Consider the following 23,880-nt stretch of genomic DNA (forward strand, 5'->3'; position numbering starts at 1 on the left):
CAACTATCGAATCCAAGACAAAGAACACCTAATGATGTTCTTCAATATGACATTAAAAGGAAGGACAGCAATATGGTATCACAGTCTAGAGGCCATAACTATAACTAGCACTGACCAATTCTTCACGGCCTTCCCTAGAGAGTTTGCTCCTGATAGGGGTGGATAGTATTGGTTGTGTGTCTTGAATGTAACACACCAAGAGCCAAATGAGAATGTCCATGCCTATGCCAAGAAGCTAAAGCAAGTTCTTTGCAAACTTAATACTTATATCCCCATTCCACTGGTTGCACAGTTGCAATATTTCCTACATGGATTGGATTTCAATATCCAGGTGCAACTTAGTAGTGTCACTTTGGCTGACATTAACACTGTTATCACCCAAGCAGAAGGAGTAGAGTCACGCTTGCAAGTGGCGTATGCAGCAGTGATAAATTGGAATGGTAATAATTTTGCATTGACCAACAGGAGTCAAGGGGACCCCATGTCAAATGTGAATGGAAAAGGAGTATCATTTCGAATATGCCTATGTTACCAACTCCTCCTAATAGTATGACTATGCCTATGGCTAGTCAAACGGCCTCACTAAATAGTGGGGACCAAACAATGAATCCTAATGTTGTCCCAATAGGTCAACGGCCAATTCCTAATCAAGTGGTTAGACCGATGGTATGATAGATAGACAATCGTGGCTATGAGTCGAGTGTGCCTCTAATGTCCTTAGTAAAGTTAAGGACATGATGAAGCACTACACCAATATGATTTCTGAAAAATATAGAAAAATATCTGTGGATGTCAATTTTCTTAAGAAGCAGCAAAATTTGATAGGGAGTCGATGCCCTGAAGAGGGTGCCCCCTCAAGATTCAGCTGTAAGTGGTGTGGTGACCAACATTTCCCTAGGAATTGTTCGAATGTCAAATGCGATATTTGCGGGAATTTTGGCCACTTACCTGCTACATGTTGGAATAAGATTAGTTCTCTCCAACAAGGGAGTAAACTTCCAGGTCTAGTTAAGCATCGCGCACAAGGGAATAATCTCCAACAAGATGAGAGACCAAGACAAATACTGCAATGAGGAAAGGCTATTATAGAGCAGTTGCCTCATGGCAATGGAGTCAGTCTTATTGGGGTTGTATGTGTCAATAGCGTTGAACCTTCTAATCTATGAGCCGTAACAAGAGGTCAAAAGATTAAAGAGGGTGACAAAGAAACTGTAAAACCTGTCGAGGGAAACCCTAAGCAAGATCTAGGGGAAAGTAAGTTCTGAATCCTGATATGGAAGGTGAACCTATAAGGCCTGTTGATAGTAAAGTTAATCCCAAGAAGGATAAAGGATGGCCAAGAAAGAAGGAAAAAGTTAAAAAAGAGGCACCAAAGCCGGTCCAAATACCAAAGGAGAGAATGGTTTGGCACGAGAAGAGAGCTTTGGCTAACTACCATGACTTGACCTAGCAAGTTCTCTTTGTGAAGTTAAACCAGACGTGAATCTCTTGCAATTGATTAAACTTTCTCCAAGAGTACGCAAGGAATTCAAGAAAATCCTCTGTAATTGTATATATTATAGAACCTTTGGGCATCGCATGAGTGGGAGAAGATTGGTTTGATCATGCTGAAAAGCATTGCCCTAGGGTTCCAGCATATGTGGACACTGGATCCTCCGTCAATATCATGAGTTCAGACTTGATGGAGAGGCTAGGTCTCGAAATTCAGAAAGACAACTCCACACTTCTTAGGATGGCAGATAACAGTCTAACACAACTAGAAGGGTGCATCACTAAAGTCCACGTTACAGTTGCGAACATGGAATGCTATCTGGACTTTAGGGTGATAAGGTTTGTAGGACATCCTAGCTATCGAGTTTTGCTAGGTAGGCCATGGATCTTACAAACAAACTGCCAAGTCGATATACCCACTAGTCGAGTGATTCTAGGGAGAGGTGCCAATCATGTAATAGTGGATGCTTACCCTGAGTCTCCTCAGAGTGAGAGAGCTCCTTTATCTTCTACTGAACTAGAAACAGTAGATGATCGATCTGGTGGTGAGACGTCAAGATTGATCTCCTTAACCTAGCTTTTTCTATGGATCATTCAGGCAATCCATTCTCTAGGATATGGACTATGTCATTTGCCCAATATGGTGTGAGGTCTTCTCTAAACAAATATCATTTTCTGGACATTCTAAAAACATGTGCATCTTGTAGGTCATCAATGAGGCCCTATCCAACCACTTCACCTGTGGACATGGGCGACATGTGATTTGCCATGTAGTGATGTGTTTTGCCTTTGCATATACAACCATAGAGAAGTCAAATTCCAAAAGCAAAGTAGCCATCAAGCAATGTGTCCTATTGCACAGGGTTTATTCACAAGATAAAGCAATGCTTGTTGATGATCCACAAAGAAGGTAAAGGGTGTTGCTAAAAGATAGTGTCTAAACTTCTTTATGGCAAACACCATGGGGCTAACCCTTCCCTTTCTATTGTGGAATAGTTCATTTCCGTATCAATGAGTTGTTTGCTATCAAAGCTTATTGGATAGCCAAGGTTATGCTCACCAGGTTGGCACAATACTGCCCCCACGGGAAACTTTGATGCATTAGGATGCACATGGAATGTAATGGACCAATCTAGGGCTCTTAAGATATGAGCTAAATTTAGAGCATGTTTAAGCCTTTCATAGCCTTGCTGACATTCTTCAATCCACTTGAATACTATCAATAGCTTGTACAAAGATTTAGCAATCAATGCATAGTTCAACACAAACCGCTAGTAGTACCTTGTGTGGCCTAAGAATCATTGTACTCCCTTGAAAGTGGTTGGAGGTGGAAGGTCTACAATTACCCTAATTTTCAAGGAGTTTGTGGCTATCCCATTCCTCAACATAACGTGCCCTAAAATATAATTGTGCTTCACCCAAAACTGGCACTTTAAGGGGTCCAATGAGAGATTATATTGCCAACACCGTTCAAAGACCATTCGTAGCTTTTCCAAGTGCTCTTCCCAGTTTTGGTGTGGACACAGAAGTCATTAACAAAGACTTCCAACCATTTTCTGAGCATGTCCTTGAAGATGGCACACATGAGGCACTAGAAGGCAACAAAGGCATTGGTTAGCCCAAATGGCATGACTATGTACGCAAACAACCCCCGTTTGGTGGTGAATGTTGTCTTGTGCCTATCATCCAAATAAAATTGCACTTGGTTATAGCCTGAGAAGCCATCCAAAAAACTATAGGCTTCCTTTCGTGAAACTCTCTCTAACACATGCTTAGTGTATGGTTACGGATAGTTGTCTATCTTTGTAACTAGATTGACCTTCTTATAGTTTACGCATACTTGAACTTCCCATTCTTTTTTATGACTATGGATATGGATGATAGCTATTCCATGTGGTTTATTTTGTAAATGAATCATGCCTTCAATAGATTATCAATCTCTTTCTTCAGTATGTGTGCATGCTTAAGATTCATCGTGTACAATCATTGCTTGACTAGTACTGCATTGGGGGTCATGGGAATATTGTGAGTCACGATACTCAAATCTATTCCCTTCAACTCATCTAAGGACAATGCAAACACGTCAGTGAACTCCCTTAAGAGATCCATGAGGTTGTTCTCTTCCTCCTTAGTTAGGTCGTCTGCTATGTACATGGGTCGAGGCTTGTCCTCTTCCCTTGCCAAGTTGACTTCCTTAACTTTGGCTGGTCCTCAATGGGTTCACTTGCCTACCCCTTCCACTTTTCTCCTAATAACACCGCTACTTGATCACCCTTCTTGAAATTCGTGAAGCACTTGGGTAGGTCCTAGGGTTTCTTTTGTCGGTCAACTTCTGAAGGCTTCGATTGTTTCCTTCTCTCTTTCTTTAGCCTCTTGCACCTCAGGTGGACTGGGAGGTCCCCCTTGGTGCATTTGGTCCCAGGTGGTTGAGGCATTTTAGGGTCACTATTAGAGCTCACCTCTGACTCAAAGTTGTACTTACCATCCTCACTTGAAGAGGTTGTCTCCCCTAGTGGTCTCAACTTTGAGGCTAACTACACTCCAAATAATGGTGTGGTGCAAGGCTGAACTAATCCCCCTTGCTCATAATCTACCACCTCTAGGTATTCTAGCCAAGCTTGATCGCAATCTACCTTGGCAACTCCTTTGTTCACTCTAAACATGCTTACCTCTTGGGGTTTAGTATATGCTCAAATTTGCATTGTCAGTCTTCCATCCATGTCATATTCTATGGTCTCTACTTCCTCTTTTCTTTCCTTGCTCATGGAATTGCAATGTTCGTACTCATCCTCAAAATCTGCATACTTAGACTATGCATCATTTTCATGGCTCCTATTTTCACGTTTCTTCTCACTTATCATGAGAGTCCAGTTATATGACAAGTTTAATTCATGCATCTTAGTCCATTGCCACTCTTTGCTTTTCATAAGATCCTTGAGAGGATTTAAGTTGGCAATTGGGTTGCTAGCCAACTCACCTGACAGGTACTCAAAGATCTTATGGAGTTCCCATTTGTTAGTTGGGACATGATAGGTGATTGGTGTTGGTCTGCTAATGGAACTCTTGGCCAACATGCATACGAGTACTGTGGATAGGTTTGAAGTTGTAGTGTTGTTGGGTTTACTAACTGAATCTATAGCTTGCATTTATTCACTCTCATCCTCCAAGAATGGGAGATTAATGGTTGCCAACACATGCATCCAATCATACGCATCCTTAGGGCAAGGAATGTACTTCATTATAGGTCCATAATAATCACTTCTAGTTCTTGTGTCACCCTTTAGCATGGCAAAGATGGCATCTACGTCCACTGGTGAGGTTTTCTAGGTGTCCATCTCTACTCAAACTACTCCTAATCTATTGCCTAAGAATATTAGGCCATTACCCCACTCCTCTATCACTCTGGAATTCCTCATCCAAGGTCTACCTAGCAAGAAATCATAATCCACTCCCTTCATGACTATGAAGTTCATGGAGAATTGGATTTATGCTATCTTTAGAGGCAATCTTTCAGGACTCTGAAAGGTCTAACCTTTATTACATTTTCTAGAGGGCATTGAACCATGCAATTTCTACCAATGGGTTTCTCCAAGCTTGCAAGACTGTGTGGCTAAGTACACTAACCCCTACTCCTGTGTCTACTATCCCCTTCCTCCGCGTAGTATCTCTAGGGCAATGACAAGTAAGACTGCATGCATCTCAGTGCCTTCCCAAAAGACATTCACTTCTGGGGACTTAGACATTGGATTCAGCATTAGACTTGGTATGTGCATCATGGCATCATGGTTGAACAAGCCTTGTAGCTCGTGTCTATCAATTTTTTCTATCCATAGCTTCAATCCTTGCCATAGTGCAGGGTTTTACCTAAGCAATTCTCGAGGAAAATGTCACCAAAGTTGATATTAGTGTGGTTAGCAAATTGCCTATCATCTTTCCCTCCTTGACTGCATGGACCAATTCTCTTGGGTGTCTTGCCTATTTGCGGCATACATGCTCTTCCCATGCAGCTATTCATGTAGTGGTATTGTGTCTCCTACTCTCAAGTACATGGGAGAGACTGGTGGGCTCATGGTTGAGAGTTCGTGGATCTCATCCTCAATGATAGGTTTAGTATCTCGCTTGTGCTTCTTTTATCCATTCCTTGACCTTATCCAAATTCTTTAGCTACTACTTGGAGTCAAGGTACTCTCCAACCTTAGCGCTTCCCTTCTCTCTTGTCTTAGTAGGAGCAAATGTTTCTACTTATGCATCAATGACATGTTTTCCCTTTGTTAACATGATCTCACTCTCTGTCTTGAGTATTATTTTTTCCTCAATCCTCTTTTTCCTCCTTTATCTGGATCTTCTTCGCTATGGAGGATGCATCTAGGTTGCTAGGTCTAGGTAATGAGATATTAGCATGCTTTGTTTGAGCTTGTGTGAAGGCATTTATGGGGATGGGTGTGGCATCATTGACAAGCAACTCAATACAAAAGAGTCCAAGCAACATAGAAGGTACGATTTTTGAACTAGTGGAGGGTTTTTGCCTAGGGCAATCGGTAAATAGGTGTGTGACTCCACATTCAGGACACCTCAAATTGGCCTTCTCTCTATTTGCTTGCTCCTTTTCAAGGCAACAAGATGAGATATGCCTTGGATAGCCACACGTCCAACATGCCATGGGCTCATGGTTCTAAGATCCTCCTAGGCCTCTACCTCTTCCTCTACCTAATGCCATGATCATCATAGGCCTATAGTCCATCAATATGGGATTACCCTCTTCATCATAAGAGACTTAAGGGTTCACGTATATCTTCCTCCAATGGTTCCTCCACAAAGTGCATTGGAGCATCACACTTGATGGATGAGTCATGATAGGTCCTAGTAGTCTAGGGACTCCCATGGGGTTGATGTCTATCCTCAGAGTGTATAGCTTCGAATCATTAGGTATGGGTAGAGCCAAAGGGGCTCCCCTTCCAAAGTGTGGCTACCTAATTCCTAGATAGTATGGCTAAGTGTGTAAGGTTGCTATAAGGCAATTGTCTTGGCAATAGGCAATGCATGGTGTCATGCCCGAATTTTTTGCAATTGGCACAAGGTTTCGATTTGAGATCGGGACATTCAAATGGCAGCCAGGTGGTTCCCTCCATAGTGCACACACTACACGTGAGGTCGTACTAGTCTTTGTATTGACTCTTGTAGCCTAGTCAACTCCAACTTTAGATAAGTGTTGCTTGGGTTTGGTTGACACTCTTTCCTTTATCTTGTTTTTTGGAAACTACTCATTTGCTAAATGTGGCAGTTCTCTCAGTGTTTCTAAACGTGTTGCTCCCCTGTTACATAGCCCTAGAGCTTCTCTCCTTGAGCAAGTTATCTAGCCATATGACCTTCTAAAAGACTCTTGCAAGCACATCCCTTTGAAAATTTGAGTTGCTTGCTAGGGCCCTATACAACTCTTCATTGTAGATTTTGTTAATTAATATGGTAGAGACTGCTCTCTCATTGGGTCACCCAGCTACATGTATCCTCTTGTAGAAACTCCTTACATGTGTGACATAGTCTTGTATATCCTCTTTGTCTTTTTGGCTAATATTCATCATCTTAACAATGAGGTTATCAGAGTATCTTGCCTCCAAGAATCTCTTGATGAAGATATTTTTCAGATGGGTGAAGTTATTACACTCAGTATTATCAGGACTTGTAAACCAAGTCCAATCTCGCAAGCAAAGACCAAACGCTTGTGCTTGTTGAGCAGAGTCCATGACGTTAGCATCGCACACTTGTTCAAATTGCTCAAGGAAGCTCTAGGGGTCATTGCTTACTTGGTATTTATCGACTTACTTTGCAACTATGGGTATTTTCATTTGGCTCCTAGTATTTGGGGTGACTCATGCCTAGCTAGCAATGATGCCACCAAGGCTACCCCACTTTTCTCGGTGCTAGTATTGTCTAGCAATCTTTTCATGAGTGGCTCACTCATTGTAAGGTTGGCTTCAAAGGCTCTCTCCCTATTGGCACTGCCTCCCATTTTGTTCCTACTTGAGATGGCTAGGATCCTATGAACCTCATTGAGCTCTCTCCAGGTGCAACCTCTAAGCCCTTTTCTATGTGGCTATAACTCGTAGTGCACACTGCAATCTATCCTTCCTTGTCTCCTCTCCTCTTTATGGTCGGCTATGATATCAGCTGTTGGTCTCCCATGATGTGCTATGTTTGTTGGCCATATCATGTGATAAGTCACCAAATGTCATTCGAGTACCCTGCCACCTTAAGGTCAAGCTCAAGGTCGAGATCGCTCTCATTCAAGCTAGTGCCTGCCTTGTTGGTTGTCTCATTCAAGCTCAAGGTCGAGATCGCTCTCATTCAAGCTAGTGACTGCCTTGTTGGTTGTCTCCTGATCCTCTAGTGCTTCTATGAGGTCAACTAGGCCATGACTAAAGATGGGTCTCTAATCTTGGCTAGTCCCTTCTTCCCTCAATGGTATGATGGTTCTATCTACCCTAGATGTTTGTTATTGGTGTCTTGGGTCACTCATCTAATTCCCAGGATTGCACTCCTACTGGTGGGTTCATTTTTAGCTTAATCCCCTTTAGTGTTGTTAATCCAAACACTTATATACTAGAGCAGTGCAATTCGATGTGAGTTATGCGAATCACGATTTCCAACGTTCACATGTGCTTAAATGTCTACAATGCAAAGTGTAACCTTTGATGAAGTCAATCACATCCAATAAATTTCACGCTATTGCAGTTTTTTTGCATGGACCGTGATTATTTCTACCACTTGGTTTGGGTTCCTCTTGTGGGTTGTTTCGATAGAGGGTGGTCTAATGGGCGTTCAGCTAAGATGGTCAACTTAGGTCTCTATTCGAGGTAGCGGCTCTAGTGGTTAGTTATTGCAATCACTCCTAGACTGCTAGGTCAAGGTTTTTGAGAGCAAACAGCTCTATGGTCTCACTTGTTGTTATCCGAATTTCAATCTAGCTGCCAGGCAGCTAGCATAGGCTCTAACAGGTCTTAGAGTGACCAAAGATGGTCAAAAATAGGGTTTTAGACAGCTCGTTAGAGTCTACTCAATCATCTGAGTTCGAGATTTGGCCGTTGAGTTGAATCCTACAGGTAATTGACTGTCTGAGTGGTCCAAACTCGGGGGGGTGCCCATCTGAGCAATCTAAGTTGGCCATCCAAGGCCCGAATTTGGTTTGAGTCATCTGAGTGGATTCTTGTCTAAGTCAAACCTCCCAGTGGACTTAAGTGGCTCGAACATCCAAGCTTGGTAAGAATTTGGCTTTCTTAGGCTTGTGGGATCAATGTCTGCAAACCAGCACCCGAAAACACACCGAATGGCACGAATATTGATTTTACTAACTTAATGAACAACCTCTAATGCAACCAGGGTTCTTAATCAATGCAACAATCATCAATGAAGACTCATGGCATAGCTAGAACGCCTGAATGTGTCAATGCCAAGGGTTTCTCTGCTATTACCTCTGAACCTATATCTCCCTATCTCTCTCTCAATGGCACTCTTTCAATCTCATAGTGTGCAAATTAGCTCTCTCTTTCCCCTTTTCACCCTTTTTGTTCTCTCTTTCTCCCCTTACACTCTATTTTCCTCCCCATACATAAAAAAATATTTTTGATTTCTTCCCCTATTCCTATGTTTCCTATTTATACAATGAGTTATATTTTCCTTCTTTTTCCTTATTTCCCAAATCTTGATGTCTCAAATCTAATCAAAATACACTTCTCCTACTATAATCAATGCACAAAAAGCTTTCTAAACCTAAACTAATCCACAAGAGAGATTGAATGGCCTCCAACTCCCTTGCTTCCTACCTAAAACCAAGTGCCATTTTTTGGAGATAAACTCCTACTCCATCACTTGATTTGGAATGCACAAGCACTCAAGCTTGAATTTGTTTGTCCCGGTAATGGAACCAAAATGTCTTCACTCTTGTGAACAAACCACAAAGACCAATGGACTACTTATTACTTCAAGTGTTTCAAGTCCAGAGCTATGGCTACCTCTCACATAGTTGTGCGCACTCTTCCACACACAAATGTAGTGAGCTTACCTTTGAATCCCATCAAGTGCCTCCTTCCATGAATCCACTAATAGCTCCACAATTCAAGATGTGCCCTCAAACAAGCTCTATCTCCAAGCTCTGAGCTTTGACCTCCATAGCCATGTGCACAAGAAGGGAGAAGAGAAGAAGAAGAGCTTCTTTATAGTCCCTCGCTCTCTCACACACTCTCTCTCTCTCTCACTCCCTCTCTCCCTCTCTCATGCACAAGAAGGAAGCAAGAGCAAGAAGCAAGAAGAGAACAAGTTTGGTCACACACAAGAATGAGCTTATTCATTTGTTTCTTGTTTTTTATTCATGCCCTATCCCCTCCTTGGGCGACCATCCCCTTTTTTGGTCTCCGTTCCTCTACTCTCTTTCCTTCTCCTTCCCATTAGCATAGGCCTCAACCCTCACCTCTCATTCTTTACAACTTGCATAGGAGAGAGCCCAACACTCTTTTACAAAATGAATTACAATACGCCTGGCACTTTTATTGCTAAAATATTAAGGTGCGCTTATTATTGTGCACTTCCTTTTACATTTGAGACTTTTTCCTACACTTCTTGTCTTCAAATTTTCCCAAGTGTGCCTTTGTCCTCCATCTTCCTCTTGCCTTGGGACTGTCTTCCAATTCTGATTTTTCAAATTTTTTTGTGTTTGTCTTCCTAGGGTTAACAACTACATAGACCCATTGTCACACATCCACCAAGTGGCATACTCATACACTACATGGAGCAACCACTAGACAAAGAAGCTCGCATGAACCCTTACCTCACCTATGACAAAGAAGGGAATCCAATCCTAATGGACTTAAAATTGGTTCCACTAATAACCTTGGGAAGAGAAAGGGGTCAAGGTATGGAAGGAGCTCAATCTCAAGAACCTCTATTTTGTTGGAGTTGACACATATCATCTAGGTGTCCTAAAAAAGGGTACAATGAAAACTCAAAGTTATAATGCCTCAATGTGCCTTTACACATTTGTACACCAATTTCCCTACATGGAAATCCTCCGTACTTTGATGATCATGCCATCAGTGCCACACTCAAATGGTTTGATGTAGAAACCCTAGATGATGATGCAATCCCAATACCACTAAATGCACTAAATGTAATGACTATAGCTCAAGCAAAGCAAGTTGGCATTTTAGTTTTTGGGCTTAGCAACTTTGATGCATTTGCAATGGGGGGAAAAGAATTGAGAAAAGAGAAAAAAGATACTAGAAACCAAGATTGAATTAAATATAAATAGTTAACAATGATGACTACAAGAAAACGAGTCCCAAACATGGAAGAAAAGACATATGTGCCTAAAACAAAGAAGAAAGGAAGTCCTAAATTTGGAGAGTACCTTGATCCAAAATAACAGTTAGAGATAGCGAAGAAGATTAGAAGTTGGGTAAGAGAAGTGCAAGATCATCTTCAAGATGCATAGCCAATATTGGATAATGAACTACACAAACTAGTAAGTATGAGTCTACCTTCCTCTTCCACATAGATTAGATCAAGGAAAAATCAAACACCTAACATAGCTATTCATCAAGAGTCGAGCAATATTGTGGCTCCGCAACATCCTAACCATGATCATTAGAGGAAAGAAAATATAATGCATAATCACAAATAGATAAAGTGAGTTTATTAGCCACTCTAACCTCTACTCAAGTCTCTCTACCCCTCAGCCAATTATTAAAACAAAGCCCCATGTTGTGGGAAGCATTATAGAAGTGGATAGAAGGGCATGCATGACATGAAGTAGAACATCATGCAAGAACTTAAAGTTGAAACTCACATACCTAGTCTAACTCTCAATCCCATGTCAAGAACCCTACAGATCAAGCCCTTTGGGAAGGCACTAAAATGCATGCAATTCTTCTAATTGTAATGTTCGGTGCTATGACTGGGCCAGGAATCATTGATTCTACAAGATTGGGCTTAACTACTTGCTTTAACATGACAATGGTTAATTGGTACCAAGGTTAGACCATTTGGAGAGTTAAAAGACTAGCCAATTAATATCTCAAGTGTCCAATTATTGATGGACTTCATTGTAGTGAAGGGAGCTGACTATAATATCCTATTAAGCAAGCCATGGATGGGGAACACTCACTCAATTAAGGATTGGTGCAATGGCCTAATGTTCTTTAAAAATCACATGAAGGACATTAGAATAGAGATGGATACATAGAAAATGACACAGGTTGACCTAGATGCCATCTCCACCATGCTAAAAGGAGATTTTTGAATTTCACCAAACTATGGTATTCTCACTGGTACATACTTTACCTCAAAGATGATTGAGACCAAATGCATATCCTTATAATCATTAACTTACCCTTTTTAGATGATGAGGACAACTATAAAAGAGCAATCAATAGAACAAGCAGTTGAGGATAGAAGAAAATAGGGATTAACACCTTGACAATATCTTACCCTTGATTCCAATTTGTATGATGGCATGAACTATGGACACCATGACATCCTACTAGGTAGGCCATGGATAGAGAACACTCATGTAATTGAGGATTGGGACAATGGCCTAATATTCTTTGGAAATTGTAGAGAGGAAGCTAGAATGGAGTTGGATAGATGGATGATGACACCGATCAATCTACATGCCATCTCCACCATACTAAAAGGAGATTCTTGAAGCTTGCCAAACTATAGTACTCTACACACACATACCTTGCCTAGAAGATGAGAGAGACTGGATGCATATCCTTGCACCCATTGACTTATTCTTCTCATTTGATGAGGATGATTATAAAAGAGTAGCTAATAGGTTAGCAATCGAGGACAACAAAAAATGGTGATTAACACCTCGAGCAATACCTTACCCTCAATTCCCATCTGTATGATGGCACCAAGTATGAAGAAAGCCCAAGTTTCCTACATAAACTACCAAGTGCCAACAAATAGCTAGATTTGATGAAGGTCCTTGAGTTTCTAAAGATATAAGTACAAGGTAATCTAGAATCTAACCTAAAGCCTCGTCAAGAACTCCTAGAAGCTTGAAAATGAAAGTGGACCAAGGTGCATGACCTAAACCTTCTATACAACCAAATCCTTCTAGAAAAGAGTGAAGCTCTAGTTGACAATGAATAGACAAGTAAAGGGTCTTCCAAAAAATACAAGTTAGAAAGTGAATATGCCAACTATGAGGGGATCATCTAGTCCACTTGAGGAGCAAGAAATGGAAAGAGGAAAGGAAGAAAGTGACCAATGATTTAAAATCTGAGAGAAAAGAAACCTCAATATCTCCCTAAGTAATTTACAAAGTTCAAAAAGTGGCAAGGATAACCTAGAGAACCAATTGAAGGACTCATTAATGTTAAGAAAGTCAATTTGATTAAGCAAAGGGGAGAAGCATCAACCTGTGTTCACAGCTTACGACCTAGCCAAGGATGAGGAGAGCAACCTAGTGAATCTCTTAAAAGAGTGCAAGAATGTATTTACTTAGTACATAGAAAGACTTAAAGGAAACCCTGGCATCATCACACACAACATCCCCATGACACTTGATGTAGTGCTTGTAAATCAAAGTGTAAGGTGCCCACCTATCAATTGTCCAGGCACATTTTTAGTGGTCCATCTAAGCGACGCCACCTGGCACTCCCATGGAATGTTACGGGGCTTGTTGCCTAGGGTTTCTCGATGGAATGTTCACGGTCAAAACCACTGGGATCGACCTGAAATCTAGGTCCATATTGGTCAAGGTCTCCTGACAGCCCTCTAGCATCAGGTCTTGGACATCCTACTTTACGCAGAGATACCCAAGCCGAAGTAGATCCATACTGCACTTGGTTCAAAGAGAATGGGAAACGAGAGAAATTCGCTGCTCAACCTCTCTACCCGTAGGGCATAGTCCCATTCTAGTCCCCTAAAATAGCATGAATCAAGGGTTCTAACCTAACACTTACTAAGGATCTATTGTCAGTAAAACCTTGTGAGAAGCCTCGCAGTTCTCTGGGACCACCTTGCCATAGGACGATGACTTGTCGAGGGTTTTGCCCACCCACTTCCCTTAATAAGTGTTCCTTAGTTATCTAATTAGGTCCTATCACATTTATGTGTGACATTTAAAATCAACTTCCTTAATTAAGCATTTTAGGGAATAGGATTCATTCGTGTACTTTATAGCACAGACACAAATACAGAGCAAGCAATCCTTTCACAAACAAGTTCCTTAACTTATCTTCGAGTTAATCTTTGTTTCCTACCCATACAAGAGAAATTATATATCCTTTCTACCTTGTAGAAGTAACTAGTCCAAATCACATGGCCCCATAATTTCTATCATTTATCTAGAGTAGGATCTCCCAACGCCTCAAACATTGGGGCCCATGGAGATCTTCAACTCCATCCAGACTTGGCAAGGGATGTCCAAAGCTCCACGTGACCCACAAGTTGTCTAGGAGTGAAACATAATTCCCGTGGTTTGGCCTTTTCACCACTCGACCTTTGGCCCATGAATCAACCAATGCCCTGCTCAGGTTTATCCGCGGTACAATCATGGAGGTGATCCACCCATGCAAAATATCATTCCTTAATTAATCTAGTTAAGAATCAAACACAATCAAGGCAGCCATCCTAATATCATTTACCAATAAAGCATTCCTTTATCCCCATGGCAATTTGTCATCACTGACCCCTGCCATGAATTTGCCATAAATCACAAGCACTTGGAATAATCATCCAAACGACAATCCAACAAGCTGTTGAATGTAAAAGCATTTAAGATGTTGTTTGATCAACCAACAAAACCTATTGTATTTTTTCAAACAATGCAAAATTATGTGCTGCCTTTGGTTCAGTTAGGTATTGCTCTGCTCTCCCCTCAAAGCGGTCTATATAAGGTCAGTTTAACACTTGCTTCTTTCGGCTAAGGCATATGCTAAGGTTTCAAACACTGTACAAGACATAAGTTCTATTGATCATTTACATTGGTTGATAACCCAACCTTCTTCCCAACAAGTATAAAAGTATCAATAATGCAAAACCTTCATAGGATGGATGCAAGACTTTTAATGCAATATCATTTCATGTACCATCGATGTATATTTCATATAATCTTTCCCATGCATGTATTGTCTATGTGCATAACCCTCAAGGTAACCTTGCAAACCTTAAACAATATTGTCCTAAGTAAAGACTAATCAAAGACTTATCGATGCTCAATACTTTATTAGAGAGAATGAAGAACTTGGACCTAAGTGGCTAGAGGTGGGGTGTTGCTCGTAGTTCCATCAGCTCTTGTCACGCCTACCGTATTTGGATTGACAGTGATGCCCTCGTGCGAAGCTTCGCTGGTTGTGGAATTGCCATCCACATGCACCATTCTTCGATTGGGGGCCATCGTCCACAAGTAGATTCAAGAGATAAAGAAGGCAGAATGAATTTGAGATGGGAGAGCATAAGAGAATATGGCTTAGTCGAAGGCCGAGATATAGAGAATTGAGATAACTCTCTCCCTTGTAGCCTCTCGGGGTAATTCTTCTCTCTCTCTCTCTCTCTCTCTCTCTCTCTCTCTCTCTCTCTCTCTCTCTCTCTCTCTCTCTCTCTCTCTCTCTCTCTCTCTCTCGTCTCCTTATGCATCCTTGTGTCTCCCTAATTGCTCCCCATGCCTCATATTTATAACTAACAAGAGAAGAAGGGTTGTGGTTGAGGAGAAGACCTCTTTGTGGAGGGGATCTTGGAAAAATCAGTGATCTGATCCTCAAATCATAAATCTGATGGTTCCATTGTCTCCGAAAGGGGGGTAAAACCCAAAGACACTTGCTTAGAAACATTTCTGATCACTTCTTTTTCTTTTCCCTATTTGAAGTGTTGATTACTGCCTGTAAACTGCAATCGCGGCGCGCGCGATTTCACTAATCCCTCTTTTTTTCTTTTCTCTTTTTCTCTTTAATAAAATCTTCAAAACAAGCTCAAAAATCACTTGCTTTTTTTACATGACATCTAGTTCTAGAAATTTCCATATCTTTTTAGGATATTTACAATAAGTGATATCTAAATTATCTAAAATATTCTAGTTTTACCCAAAAATCTGATATTTTTGGACTATACATTAACATTAGTGATTAATATAGCTCATAACTCTCATCCACGTTGTAACTTCTATGAAGGGTGGCTTCCATCCTTGTCAATCCGAGAAAAATGTCGAATTATGACTCGGTTTATTTATTTATTTTCAATTAGATAAAAATTATTAGTTATTAATGTTAGTTAGTTTTTACTTTAGTTCATCTTTAGTTAGTAACCTTACTAACTTACTAATTGACTAACTAAATTTTGAACTAACCAAATAACTTTTAATTGTGTGGAAATATTACACAAAGACCATATGTGATGAATTTGAAGCACACTTATGCTATTAAGAAAGAAATAGACAAGCACCTGCCAATCCTTGAGAAGTGGGATATTGATTTAGTTGGACCCATAAATCTTGTAGCTCAATATACTCACAACCAAGAAAAAAATGTCATTGTCGCATGAAGAAGGGGGCTAAGATAAGGGCAACTTGGAAGAATGATGCTAGGATAATATTCCAAAATCTTATGGGACTCATAACCTCTCGATTTGATTGCTCCCTCGAGATTGTGAGTGACCAAAGCACACATTTCATCAATGAGTTGATGGCTCATCTATTTTCCACATTCATTGTCATTCATAGTTATCATCTCCCTACTACCTTCAAGCAAATGGCCAATCTAAAGCCTCAAACAATATCCTAATCAATGTGCTAACAAAGACTATCTCATTCTCTCATAGGCAACTAGGACAACAAGCTAATGGCAGCCTTGTGGGCATATTAGACAGACTACAAGACAGTGACAACTAGATAGACCTCTTTGAAAATAATGTACCAAATGAGTGCAATCCTTCTAATTTAATTGTTTATCCTTAGCTTAAGATTTTCTATATAGGAATGATGGGATGACAAAGAAGCTTAGACCATCTATCTAGTTGGACTTGAATGCCTACCAAAAATAAGACTCTTGAGACTACGCATGCCCTAATGTGCAAGGAGTCTAGATAGAAAGCATAGTTTGACAAATACATCAAACAAATAGACTTTGAGAAGGATAACCCAATGTTGCCCTACTCAAACAAAGTTTACAAAAAAATAATGAATTTAGAGGCGTTGTCCCTTTCAATGTGGCATTGGCTTTTTCAAAGAAAATCGCATCAAGAAGTACTACCCACTTACACATCTAGTGCATGAGCCTCCTTTGATGTTACCATCATTTTCCATGTGTGATGTAAGATCATAGACATTAACCCCAAAGATGATGCACTAGTATCACCTACCTATCGTTACCATCATTTTCCATGTGTGATGTAAGATCATAGACATTAACCCCAAAGATGATGCACTAGTATCACCTACCTATCGTAGGGTCAAACTCATCATGAAGAGAGAGCATACAAGTGAGTTGTAATAGACAAGGGAACCAATTATAGTGTCAAGACACAGAAAGACTAGACCAAACTCATAGGCTCAAGAGACCTAGCTGATGTCCTATATGACATGGATCATTACGTGATGATTGAGGATAACCCTCACTTATGATCAATTGGTATTAAGACAATTGCATATCATATCATTACATTGCTTTGTATATAAATATATCCTTAAGCACACCATATCTACAAAATGCGTACCTTGAATCAGCCATTTCACCATCCATCACTTTGAAATCTTAGCAAGAATTGCAAACATTTGGGTAGGGGGAGGGATCCACTAAATTCATTGTCCATTAGGGAAAACACAAGAGGCAAAACATATAGTAGGTTGATGCAAACTCTTGAGCATCAATCAACTTTTTTCTTAAATGTATTGAAATATTTTCACCAACTTATGCTTTGTACATTGTTAGATGTGATCAATGCCCTACCCTCATTAGGTGCTACCAATGATTCATGGTGCTCAAAGTTGTAAGGCGCCCATTATGAGGAGAAGCCAAATGTGAGCCCGGACATTGGTTGAGTCCTGACTTGTATATCAGATGAGGTCTATGTGACCAGATGGCAAAAAGGTGACCGTTGTGGGTCTAATCTTTGGGTTAGACTGAGTGGTTAAGCTGGTAGCAACTCGAGGTGCATTGCATTGAGTTGTGGGGTAAGGGAGTTAAAAGGGGCCCCTATTGTGGGGTCTGGGCGGCCCGATGGTAAAGGGAATATTCCCTAGAATATTCCCTGGCCGACTAGTGGAGGCTCATATGGTAGGTCGGTCAGCAGGCCGACCTAATGACCTTCGCGGGCTATAAAAGCTAAAACCCTTCGCAGCCATCTCTCACTCATCTTTCACCCAATCAGAGTTGTTGTTCCAGCTAGCCTTAAGCTCTTCACCTATCTTCTGTCTAGATCGCCATCTAAGCTTCACACAGTGGAAGCGCACGGGTGGACAGAGCCATCTTTGTATCAGTTGTTTGGAGTTAAAGAATTTACTGATTCTCCTCTTATCTGTTGTGTACTCTCTATCTCTTTCTTAGATTCTATTCGCTGCGCCGTGTAATATTTTACATACATGTGCTTTGGAATAGCAAGAGCATGAGACAAAAAAACTTAATAGAAAGTAAGCAAGGCCCATCTACCCTTCATAGAGAAAGAGCATGAAAAATATAGCCTCAATATGGAGATCTAGAAGTAACACCATTTGAGATAGCAGCCTATTCAAAACCTCACCAAAGTGGTGGCCAAGGATCCAAAAGCAAAGGAGCTAGCGGACAAATGTACCCTACAAAGATACTTGGAAAAGTTTGAATGCACAATTGAGTATGACATATGCATTGAATTTATCATTGCCTATGATCTCTATAAAGAAAGTGGAGTAGTCACAATACAGGATAAAACTAATGGGCATTAGATGAGGTACCACTATGACCTGATTTGGTCCACGGATCTTTAAATCTACAAGAGAAGAAGGAAAATATGCCAAAAATAAAAATCCAAACCTTGCTTTGAAGATTTAACCAAAGCTATTCCATGCACTTTTCTCTAGCTTGATATATAATTCAATTATGAATAGGATCCATGTAAGAATGCTAGAAGATTTGGTAGCAAGGAGCATGGATAAACAAAAATTCAATACTTATGTTAGAGAGACCATCCATGTAGCATTTAAGACTCTAGATGCAAGAGCAATGACCCAAAGATTCTAGATCTACACTAGCAATGAGCAAAAACATAGACAAAAGAAAGCCACTATTAAGGCCAAATTAGTGGAATTTGGGGGTGCCCTAAGATCCAGGACACAGAGGATCAAGAACCCATACGCAAGAAGAGAATTAGCACAAAAAATATTATTCAATGTATCAATGCAAGAGATAGCATGAATGCAAGAGAAAATGACAAGGCCACAATTTTATTGAGGAACAAGGAGATGAAATGATGAAGCTACATAAAGAATAAAAGGAAGAAGCAAGAAGGCTAACAAAGATATAAAGGAAGCTCAAGGCACACCATAAGGCAAGTAGAAAAGCATCAAGTCATGCTTCCAAATGAAGCTTGCCCACAGTCTTCTACTATAACTAATCCCCTAAAACATATTCTCATCTCCCATTGCAATGAAGATAAATCAAACCTTGACACTAGCCTCCACTACTACTCCTCTAATTATCTTAATGTTATTAGCCCTTGTATGATGCTACCAACCAAGGGGGTTGATGTGATCTGTCATTCAAGTCCAAATCTCCAAGAATCTCAAAATACAGATACTGCAAAAATAATTTTTGAAGGCCAATAAGAGAGAAATTTCAAGCACTTGTAAGTCTTTATAATTTTTTTTGTGTAACTAGGAGAGCGAGCTCACTCCCATGCAAGTTCTAACATTTCCCAATGTTGGAGAGGAAGATTCATAGCTTGGTGAGGTTGCAACGCTAGCTTTATATTCTCTTTTTAGAGATTGATCCTAATTAATCAAAAGTTATATGCATACATAGGAAGGACTGGCCAAGAGCCAAAAACAAGGGTTGGTTCCCAACTCAACCCATGTATAAAAGTCAAAAAGTGTGTGCAAACTTGAGAGAGCCTCATCTTTTTCTTCTTGCTTACTTGTGTGGAGAGAGAGAGAGAGAGAGAGAGAGAGAGAGAGAGAGCATACGTAGGAAGGACTGGCCAAGAGCCAAAAACAAGGGTGGGTTCCCAACTCAACCCATGTATAAAAGTCAAAAAGTGTGTGAAAACTTGAGAGAGTCTCATCTTTTGCTTCTTGCTTACTTGTGTGGAGAGAGTGTGCGTGCGTGCGTGCGTGCGTGCGTGCGTGCGTGCGTGCGTGCGTGCGTGCGTGCGTGCGTGCGTGCGTGCGTGCGTGCGTGCGTGTGTGTGTGTGTGTGTGTGTGTGTGTGTGTGTGTGTGTGTGTGTGTGTGTGTGTGTGTGTGTGTGTGTGTGTGTGTTAGGGAGACTGAAGGACCATTGGAGAAGCTCTTGAGAGATGTAGATTAGTCAGAAAGATTTACCTTGAAAGCAAAAGAGTTCTGTCAAGTCCCTCATTAGGCTTGCAAAGGCAAGAATACATTATCTTCCTATAGTGATTTAGGTAAGTCCTCAATATCATAGCCCTCTTTTGTCATAATCCAATTCTCCTCTCCCTATGTAGCTAGATAGTAACTGGAAAAAGGAGTTTACTAGTTAGAAGAGATCTTGATGCCAAAACTCTCTAGTTATAGCTAGGAAATTCTACATTCTTACTAGTTTGGTTGTCATTCTTCCTAGTTTTAATCTAAATTTCTATATCAAAAGTTGTTTAGAGTTCCTTGTGTGTGACTAATAGCTTAGTCAATCAATTGACTATCATGCTAGTCAATCTATATGTGACTCAACCATTAATCATCATTGCTTAATGTACTCAAATGTAAATAATAATAATAGGTATGCTCGATCAACTTCAGACTCAAGTTGATAGGCACATCAAGGTACACGACTTGATAGGCATTTGAATTGTAATCTAATTGGCCACTCAATATGCATCACATTCATTTGGACTCAACTCGAAAGCAGCTCACTTGATTGACATCACACTTGGACTTGAGTAGTCATTCACACCTAGATAAATAGCCACTTCACATGGCTAGGGTCCTCCCATCAAGTAGCACATGGACCAAGGATAAGAGCAAGAGTGGCATGGACTAGTGGTCAAACATGGCCATTGTCAAGTGTCCACCAATGATAGCATACCCTCAACTTGCATCAACCCTACAATAGTGTTTGCATTATTAGAACAATGTGCTATCATCACACCATCAACATTATGTTGCATGGTATGGTTGCCTCCTAATGTATACATCTTGGTTGGGTTGATTAGAATTGATTTAACAAACATTGTGCTAGCAAGGTAGCACCCCTTTTTGCACTTGGGTTTGATAGCACATGTTTATACTCATAGCATTAAACTCTTAGAAATAGGCATGGCACACACTAACTCAAAGGCTAGATTATATCACCCCACATCTTGTAGTCAATAGTTGTTTGCCATTCTGTTTGGGTAATGAAACTCTAAGGGGACTCACTTATGGGTCACTCAAATTTAAATTGCAAGTGGGTGTATAAGTACACTCATGTACTATGCCCATGACACGTAAGCTAGACACACAACCACACCTAGCATTGATGCAAATTGCAACTAGATTTATATAGTACACTCATGTGCTATGCCTATGGCACTTGTAAGCCAACCACATGACCACACCTAGCCTTGATCTATGTTTGAGACCCTAGGGGTACACAAAAGGTGAGTTTATTCAACTTCAACATGGCACACACCTGGGCCCATACCTCCCTTATGCTCCACTCAGGGCTAGGCCCAAGTCAATACCCCCTCTTAGGACATCACCACCTCCCATACACTCAATGTTTGCACCTTTCTACACTTGGATCACAAGGACTTAGTCATATGCTACATCTTTAGGATCATTCACTAACATACCCTCTTAAATGCATGAAGAAGTAGATTCTTGAAGCCCCCTTAGAGTAAAAATAAGAACCACCTATCCATCTTGCACTTCCAACTAGGATCCCCAACCTTAGACTATGCAGCACTCTAAGACTTCTATCCACAACCTAGGTGTTGCACATAGCACACTCCTGTTAGGACTTCTTTGTGAATAACATAAGGGGAAGCCCACACACAATCATGATGTGAGATTTGGGAGTATGCCCTAGGGCACACCATCATTTAGGCCAATATGGTACTCAAACCTTAAGCAAGAGCCACACAATTTTAGAATTTGTCATTAGGGTTGCATAAACCATCGTCCTAGGTGCGCAAAGACCTTAGGCATTCCCAATGGACACTACGATTGATCTTCTTCATATTACAACCCTAAGATAAATAGCTTCTCGAAGTGATGTGTTGAAGGCTTTCTCTTCATGATACTATTGATTGCAAAAGAGAAAGCTTGTTTGAGCAAAAAAGCACAATTAGGGTTGAATTGAGTGTTTTAAGTTTAGTTATTGATTGAATTATTGAAGTGTGTGAAACCTTGAAGGTATAAGGAAGAGACCAACTAGAGCAAGCAAAACTAAGATAAGAAGAATCAAAAGTGAAACCCACAACTTACAACCTAGCTTGCATTTATATGGCCATAGTATTGTAAAAATGTGTTTGACACATTCAATACCCCCTTACAAACTATATAATTCCTAATGAATCTATAATCACTAATCTTTCAATGGAAATATTCTTTTATACAAAAGAAATATTTCAATCAAAAGGAAATATTTCGATAAAATAATATAAATATAATTAATTAATTAGTTAATTTAAAATAAAATGATTAAAAATAGAAATTAGTAATACCTTGGGGATAGTTTCCATGCATTTTGCACTAATGTGTTTAGGGTTAGGATTGAATATATATTAGACAGTGACAAAAAAATGTTAGATTTTAGTAACACCTTGGTGCTAGTTTGCATGCATCCTAAACAAATGTATTTAGGATTAGGATCAAATATATATTAGGATAAGAATACATTGGTATTGGGATGCATGTATCCTACACCAATGTGTTTAGGATTAGAAAACAAATATGCCCTATGGTGATAGGAAACATTAGTGCAATGTACTTGCATCTTGCAAGTTGCAATGAAATGAGTTTTTCTATAAATCCATATATCGAACACCAGCATGCTCAAGCTAATAGTTGCCATAACTAGCAAGTACACTACAAAACACCTCCTACCTGTCATAGCATGGTTAGCACAGGTTGCACCCATTTTCTTGTAGAGATTCCTTAGCATTTTAGCAGTCACCTACGCCTTTGTGGCACTTGCATTATTCCTAGAACACTTGGGCAAATACTTGGCAACTCATTTGAGGCTTCTCCATGTATCATTAGCTACTTATGGGCACTCCTTTGACATGTAATATCTCTATTATTTGCTATATATAATAGCAAACATGATATTATAAATCTATGACAACCATATCTCAATGCTTTTGGAGCTTTTAGTTGCTTCTACTAATGCTTGTGTATATATGTATTGATGCTATATCATTTCGCAATGTATTGAAATGCTCCTGGGATTGATTAGAGCGTGCATTAGCTTCACTTTAACATTCATTTTCATACTATAATACAGTGGACAACAAGCATTTTTTCACTACCAACTTATGCCTTTTGTGCCTAATGGTCTTTTCAATATGCTATATGTCTACTGTGATATCAAGCATTGATGTATGTACCTGTAGGGGTCTATGGTGATATATAGCACTTGGATTTGAGCTACATTTGATATCTTTCATCTTTGGTCAGCCACTATGTTTAACTTTTGTCATTACTCACTTACAAACAATGAAGGTGTATTGGATGTATTGGTGTTAGATGTAGTTTTGATGTACTTGGGCTTCTCAAATGTTATCATCTCGATGTATTAATCCCTATTATGCTCATGGGCATTCCAAATTTGAGTTAGTGGATGCACTTTGGATACTCCATGCATTTTATCTTGGGTTTTTAAGATAGTGGGACTCCTGACTTTATGTCTATGCTCTCATGGATGCTATTGGATGCACTTACTCTGCTTAAGGGGGTGATATGATAGTTCACTTCTAGTTGTACTTTGCACATCCTAGTTGTTATTCAGATATTCTTGGTAGTGGGAGTTTTCTGTATTGTTAGTTTTTCTATATTTACAATAGTGTTTTCATTGCAGTTTTCAGCATTCTTATTGGAGAGCTAACACTTGATGTTAGTTGTCTTTTGGTTGGAGTTGATGGACAGGTCTATACTTTTGTATTCCCCTTGTTTTGTGGTGGTTCTTTGATAATTTTGAGGTTGTTTTGTTGTCATTGATAGTAGCTCATACTCATGAATTTTGCAATGGTTTACTATCATTGTGGTTGG

The sequence above is a fragment of the Lygodium microphyllum genome, chromosome 21 (assembly GCF_053477565.2).
Source record: "Lygodium microphyllum isolate KBCC chromosome 21, Lygodium_microphyllum_v1.1.10, whole genome shotgun sequence".
NCBI lineage: Eukaryota > Viridiplantae > Streptophyta > Polypodiopsida > Schizaeales > Lygodiaceae > Lygodium > Lygodium microphyllum.